This window comes from Neomonachus schauinslandi, chromosome 4 (assembly GCF_002201575.2).
Source record: "Neomonachus schauinslandi chromosome 4, ASM220157v2, whole genome shotgun sequence".
Lineage (NCBI taxonomy): Eukaryota > Metazoa > Chordata > Mammalia > Carnivora > Phocidae > Neomonachus > Neomonachus schauinslandi.
In genome coordinates, this window is record NC_058406.1 from 40,235,253 (window position 1) to 40,242,869 (window position 7,617).

Consider the following 7,617-nt stretch of genomic DNA (forward strand, 5'->3'; position numbering starts at 1 on the left):
ACAGTGTGAGCAGGGCTGAAACACAAAAAGCACAGAAGTGGATGGAACTAGGGGAGTTTTAGGCAAGGCTTCCTGGAGAAGGTGAGGTCATGTAGAGCAATCTTTCCTATGCATAAAACACTGGGTTTTATTCATGATTTTAACCTCATCAACTGTCTTGGAACTTGGGACTTGAAGCCCTTCTTCCTTTGATTCCGAGGAGAATTTCAGAAATATTTCTCAGTGACATCCTTGGGCATTTCACTCCTGCCACATTGGGTAAGGGGAGTTCAGTCCTTGGGGAAGTGACTGCAGGTTTGTACATGCTCTCTGCCTTTGGACAGGAGGAATTACAGTGTGAGTAAAGCCACCTCAGGCAGAGGGGTGGGCCCAGGAGTTAGCAGTCAGAAGCTTAGCCTCACAGAGCTTACTGCAAAGGATAGCTGAGGTCAATCAGGAAATGGGGGACTACCAACCTACACTTGGGTGAGGCTTGTGCCTTGTCAGAAGATTCCCCCACAACCAGTCAGTGAAACTGTGAGCTTCTGGCATCCCACTTGTCAGCCAACTCCTAACCATCTCTCCTACTTGCTCCTCCCCTAAGATTCCCCACCACTCCCATGCCCCCATGTAGGCCTCTCCACTTTTCACCAAGAAGATTGCCATAGTCTCCCAAATGATTTTTCTGTCTCCAATCTGAACTTTGGTCAGCTTCATAATATATCGTCCATATTTTTGCTAAAGTGCTCTATTTAATACCCAGGCCAGATCTGTTTGTTTTCTTTTATTTTGTTTTTCCTCTGTTTACCACTTTCACTAGCTCCCCACTGCTCAGAGAAAGGCCAGGCTCCTTAACTCCCTTGATCTAGGTCCTGCCTCCTCTCTAGCCTCACCTTAACTACCTTCCCCTTCATACTTTCCAGTTCCCTGAAGTTGCCAGTGCCGGCCGTATCATAACTTGGAGCCTGTGTACATGCTGTTCTTCTTGACTGGAATACGTTTCTTTCCATCCCTGCTCATCTGATAAATTCTTCATCCTTCAAAGTGCTGCTCTGGTTTTATTTTCTCCCTGAAGTCTTCCTATCCAGTCCCCTTGCCTGGCATTATTCATTCCTATCTCTGTACCACCTCTGCACCTTGTTCTCAACACAGTGTTACTTGTATCATGGATGGGGAAACTGAGTCTCAGGAGAGGGAAAGGGCTTATCCAGGCTTTCAAGGTGAATATGGACTCAACTCCAAAAAATCCTGATTCCTAGGCAAGTGCCCTACTCACCTCACTCTCAAAGAATCAATCAGATTTTATACACACACACAGAGAGTATTTTATGGGATGAAGCAGTACCATTAAACATCTGTCCTTCAGTAAGTAAACTCTGCCATAATTCCCTGATGCTCATGACACGTTCCAGGGAGGGGGTTAGGCAAGGCAACCTTCAAGATCTTCTGAGCTCTGATATTTTATGAAATACAAAAAATTTCACTATCACAAGTAGTGCTCACATTTTCCCTCTAGAGTTTATTTGTTTGTGTTTTTAGGATGAAGGGAGGAGAACAAGCATTTATTGCCCACCTATATACGGGGGCAATGCTTTGTATACCTTTTTTTTTTTTTTTTAAGATTTTACTTATTTGACACAGAGAGAGAGTGTGTGCACAAGGAGGGGCAGAGGGAGAAGCAGGCTCCCAGGTGAGCAGGGAGCCTGATGTGGGGCTCGATCCCAGGACCCCGGGATCATGACCCAAGGTGAAGGCAGATGCGTAACTGACTGAGCCACCCAGGCGCCCCAATGCTTTTCATACCTTATTTCATTTCATTCTCAGAACAATTTTGCAAGATCCATATTGTTGTCCTCATTTCATAGAGAAGGAAATTGAAACAGAGGCAGGGTGAGCTCCTCACCCAGGGTCCCACAGTCAGGAAGGAACCAGCAGGGATTTGAACTGCAGACTGGAGGGGCAGGTGATTGATGAACAGCAGGTAGGGTCTGGTCTCACATCTCCTTTCCACATCCTCCCCTACCCTGCCACCCCCGACCTGGTGCGGGCTCCTTACCCTGGTCTTCAATCTGCTTGCACAAATAGACCCGGCTCCGCGTCCACACCCCCAGCCTGCGGGTGGCCAGGAGCAGCAGCCCCTGCGGCCTCTTCATCCCGCGGGCGGGCATCCTAGTGCTCAGCCTTGGAGAGCCACTACCATGCCAGGTGGTCCGCGGATGTCGCCACCTCTGCCTGGACGCTGGCGCAGGGGCTGAGATCACCTGCACGCTGCACCTGGCTGCCTCTCATTTGCGACCTTAGGGTAATAAGCCCCGCAGCCAATCGTTGTTGAGAGTACAGACCAAGGTGGAGGGGGAAAACTAAGTGTTGAAGGAGCTACAGGGCAGGGTTCCTAGGGAGTGGGGGTGTGGCAGAGCCAGCTAGGGCTGGCCTCTGGGGTCCCATGAGCCTGCTTAATGTTGGTGTGGTCAGTTTCCAAGTGCTCTCACATGCTTCCTTCCATCATGCCTTCGGTGCATGCGCATGCGCTCTATCCCTCTCTCTTTCCTCCCCTCTATCCCTCTATCCTACCTTCTATCTATCCATCAATCCTCTGGACCTATGCAGAACAACAATAGTGTGGTATCTGTTTAGTTTAATAGAAACACCTAAGGTCCTAGAGGGACCTGAAGAGGCCCTAATCCAGTATGAGATCTCAGGAAAGTCTTCCTGGAGGAGGTGACTCTGAGTTAGCCAGGCAGGAAGAAATGAGCAGAGGGGAGAGAGGAGCAGAAGGAATACTATGTGCAAAGGCCCAGGGAAGGGAAAGATTTGTAAGTTTTAATGTGACTTCTGCAACAACTTAATACTATGCAATCAGTGGAATTTCCCCTGTTGTCAGGAAACTGAGGATCTAAGAGAGAAAAAAGCACTAATACTTGTTGATCATCATACTGTATGCTAAGCACTGCACCAGACACTTAACATGCATGATATCATTTGATTCTCACACCAGTCTCATGGGGTCGGTGTTATGCTCGCTTTACTGACGAACAAACGGGCTCTGAGATGCAAAGTAATATGCCAAGGTCACACCGAGATGAAATAGGGGCTAGAACAAAGGTCTTCACATTCCAGTGCTTTCACTGCCCTTGATTCCACTATTCATCTACTCAATGTCTATTTATTGAGGTTCCATTATGTCCCAGGCACTGGGCTAGGTGCAGAAGATACAGTGGAGAACAAGATTGACAAGTCTCCTGCTCTTACAGGGACCACCTTCAAGTGGGAGAGACAAAATCATCAAGAAAGCCAATAAATAGCAGCTAACAATATGCATTCTGAAAAAGTAAAACAAGGTTATGACTTAGCGAGTTAGAAGGAGATGGGGGAAGACTGATTGGCTGGGAGATGGCAGGGAAGTCCTTCTCGAGGTGACCCTGGTTGAGCTTTGAATGAGAAGCCATGTATTTATCTGGGGGCAAGTGTTCCAGGCAGAGACAACATCAAGTGCAAAGGCTCTGAGATGGGGAATAAGTTTGTCTCATTTGAGCATTGGAAATGTGGCCAGTGTGGCTTAAGCACAGTGAGCAAGGTGGACAATGTCAGGAGGTGAGAAATCAAGACCCCAAACAGGCCTATAGGCCATGGGAAGAGTTTATAATTGGTTCAATGGGAAGCCTTTAATAGGAGTGCCATCATCAGATTTCCATTTTAAAAAGATCACTTTGACTGCTGTGTGCTAGGTTGAGGATATTAACATTTAACCAATTGAGAATATCAAGTAGACATTTAAAATATATAAATCCAGAGTTCATGAAAAAGGTTCCTGGCTATAAATACAAATTTGGGGGTATATAAGTAGTAGTTTTTGCCACATAGCTAGATGAGATCTTTTTAAGAGGGAGGGGTGATTGGCCAAGAATTATGCCAGGTACCCCACCCCTGGAGAACCCCAGCTCTGAGAGGTGAGCAGAGAAAGTGGAGACAGCAAAGGAAACCAAGATTGGCCTCTAAAGAAATAATTTCCTCTAGAAGTTTAAGTTTTTACCCATCGGCAAGGTGTTCTTCTCTTAAAGGGAGTGTCAAAACTGCAATTCAACTAATATTTACTGATCACCTACCGTGGGCAGAATGCCGTGCCAAGTTCTGAGGAGACAAAGGCAGATAGGACAGTATAGGCAGGTAGGATGCAGTTCTCACAATAACAGCAACTATAGTCATCCCCATTTTATAGAAGTTACTAAGTCTCGGAGATGGTGGGTAACTTACCCAAGGATGCACAGATGACCAGTAGTAAAGCCTGGATCTACAGCCAGGTCTGCCTGACTTTCAGAGCCCAAGTGCTTAATCACTCTTTAAAATTTTGTGACGGTCTGATACAGCTGAAGCATAAGGCTCGTGGGAAGATGGTGGGTCAAGAGAAGAAGACACAGGAAATACAGTAAAAAGGTGGGAAAGGCCAAATTGGTCCCAGCCTTGAACACCAGCAGGAGTTTGGATTTGGATTTGGTTCTTCTAGCCAGTTTGCAAACTCAGCACTAGTGACATTTTGGGCCAGATAATTCTTTGTTGTGGGGGACTGTCCTTTGCATTTGTTGGATGTTTAGCACGATCTCAGGCCTTTGCATACTAGATGCCACTAGCATCACCCCCCAACACCACCCCCAACAGCCGTGACAATTAAAAATATCTCCAGACATTGCCAAATGTCTCTCTGGGCATGTGTGTACAAACTCGGTCCCCAGTTGAGAATTGCTGCTCTAGGCACTGGTGGGTTTGGGTTTTTTGGTTTTTTTTTCAAAGATTTTATTTATTTATTTAACTGACAGAGAGAGAGACTGTGAGGGAGGGAACACAAGCAGGGGGGAGTGGGAGAGGGAGAAGCAGGCTTCCCACCGAGCGGGGAACACGATGTGGGGCTCGATCCCAGGACCCTGAGATCATGACCTGAGCCGAAGGCAGACGCTTAACCAACTGAGCCACTCAGGCTCCCCGGTTTTGAAAGGAATGTGACAAGATGAACACTAAGAGTGCTCTCTTAACAGTAATAATCTCTACCACTGTTATGCTCACCATGTGAATGCTGGTATTATGTTTCAGCTCAGGAAGTTGGAATCACTCATACTACTTTGTAACATTTCCACACAGTCTGTTCATTTTTTTTGTGAAACAAGTATATTAAGTTGACCACGTGCTCCTCAAGGACAGTGGGGATTCTTTGTATTTATACTTTCTCTTCTTAGCAGAGGGAATGTTAAACGAATGGGTGAATGTTTAAACTTTATTATACACATAATTATATTTATTTTTAGGATATCATACCAATATCAGAGATTTGTCAGGTGTCTAATATATCGTAGAAGACAAATACTTTGTTTGCTTGCCTGTTTTAATCTTTTCATCCAAAACTTGTACAAATTGATAAAATGCATAGATTTCATTTACAGGTTTCTTTTCCAGATCAGATAGGCCCACATGATTTTTGCAGCATCCACAGGATTTTCTTCAATTTGTTAAGAGTGTACTGTTGAGGGCACCTGGGTGGCTCAGTTGGTTAAGCGACTGCCTTCAGCTCAGGTCATGATCCTGGAGTCCCGGGATCGAGTCCCGCATCGGGCTCCCTGCTCAGCAGGGAGTCTGCTTCACCCTCTGACCCTACCCCCTCTCATGCTCTCTCTCTCTCATTCTCTCTCTCTCTCTCAAATAAATAAATAAAAATCTTAAAAAAAAAAAAAAGAATGTACTGTTGATTGTTCACTGTATAGAGCACTTCGGAGTGACTCAATGCAATTTAATTCAGCATTCATCGGGCTACCCCTGTGAACCAGGCACCAGGAGAGGAATAAAGGCCATCCTCTTGATGCATCTAATCAAAAGGGACGTCAGGCTTACCAGGGCCTCCCTGACCTTGTTCTATCACCTATGTGCATCGTCATCTTGGGCCAGTCACGGCCATACTATGACTTTTGCCGGTCCCAGGCACCTTTGCCTTAATGAGCCCCTTCCTCATAAGAAAAAGTGTTTATATACATATTTATGACTGCATGGCGTAAAGACAAACAATGCAGGTTGGATTCGTTATTATATATTCATTATTTTCTTCTGGTTTTAAGATAAATTAATGTTGGGGCGCCTGGGTGGCTCAGTCATTAGGCGTCTGCCTTCGGCTCAGGTCATGATCCCCAGGTCCTGGGATCGAGCCCCACATCGGGCTCCCTGCTCCGCGGGAAACCTGCTTCTCCCTCTCCCACTCCCCCTGCTTGTGTTCCCTCTCTTGCTGTGTCTCTCTCTGTCAATAAATAAACAAAATCTAAAAAAAAAATAATGTTAAAACGTTTTCTAGGGCTCTAGGCACTGTGCCTTTGAGCCGAATGGTAAGTTGGCTCTGGGACCAATTGCTGACCTCACCTAGTTCTCATTTTCTTCTCCTTAAACATTCCAGTTTTGGAGGGTTGTTACAGGATTATTTGTGATACTTGGAAACTGCACGAGGGCAGAAACCAAGTCTAATTTATTTTCAACTGTGTACCTAGAGCACTCGAGCAAGCACAGTGAGCAAGGTGGACAATGTCAGGAGGTGAGAAATCAAGACCCCAAACAGAGTAAGCACTCAATAATATGAATGTGAAATTATCTACACGGTGCCAGAATACAGTAAACACTTGACAACTGTCAGATTTCTTTCACCAGAAGTCCTGGAGAACAGTTTAATACATACAGCATAGATATCCGAAAGCTGGAGTGTATGTACAGACCCTGACTGTAACAGGAATTTGGGTCAGCAGGGATTATGTGGGTCAATCAGTTCATATCCTTTGTAATTTTTTGCCAGTGCATCCATGCCTTGGTCCCCTAATTGCATTTGTAACACAATCTATCGTGCAGCTATCATTGGTGGTATAGTATAACGCGATCTATTATTAACCATGTAGATAGGAGAGGGGAGTTTGGAAAACCACCAATTTTATAGTTGTGTATGGTATGTTTACACATGCAAGGAGTTGGACCAGTACTGCTGCATAGCTCCAGATCCTCTGCAGATTTAATTACGAAGCTACAAAGTGAGTGCATAAATTATGTACCACGGCCCGTGTTTGGGAAATCACTGTGTAGTCTTGGGAATTAGAGAGGAGGTTAGATCTTTGTAATTGATATGCTCCCACTTAAGGGTTGAAACCTTGTGGATCCATGTGAACTTTTTTTCTGTCTAAACACAGTGTGTCTGCAGTTCTGCAAGAGTTAGCTGGACAATTAAATTCCAAACAATAGATAGCAGAAGTAAAAGAATTTTGCAAACAGCTACCCAATCCTGCCCTGCTCTCCTTCTCTAGCCTTCTCTCCCACCATGGTTTCACTGGTTCCCCTAACCCCACTGCATCCAGAAGGATATGCCATTTCCCAAATGCATAATACATACTTTCAAAATGTTGTGTCTTTACCTATACTGTTCTCTTTGGAATATTCTTCCCCTCTTCATTCTGGGAAACCCTAGAGAGAGTACCTATTCCTAGTAGCTACTCTACAAGTACTAGTTTCTCCTGAGTAAGAATGCGAACTTTTCATGTTGGTAAGCTCAGTTCAAATGCTATTTCCTTTGGAAGACTTTCTTACCTTCCCTTTCTAGAAGGGAAGAAAAGGAATGCACTTGTGCTGGAC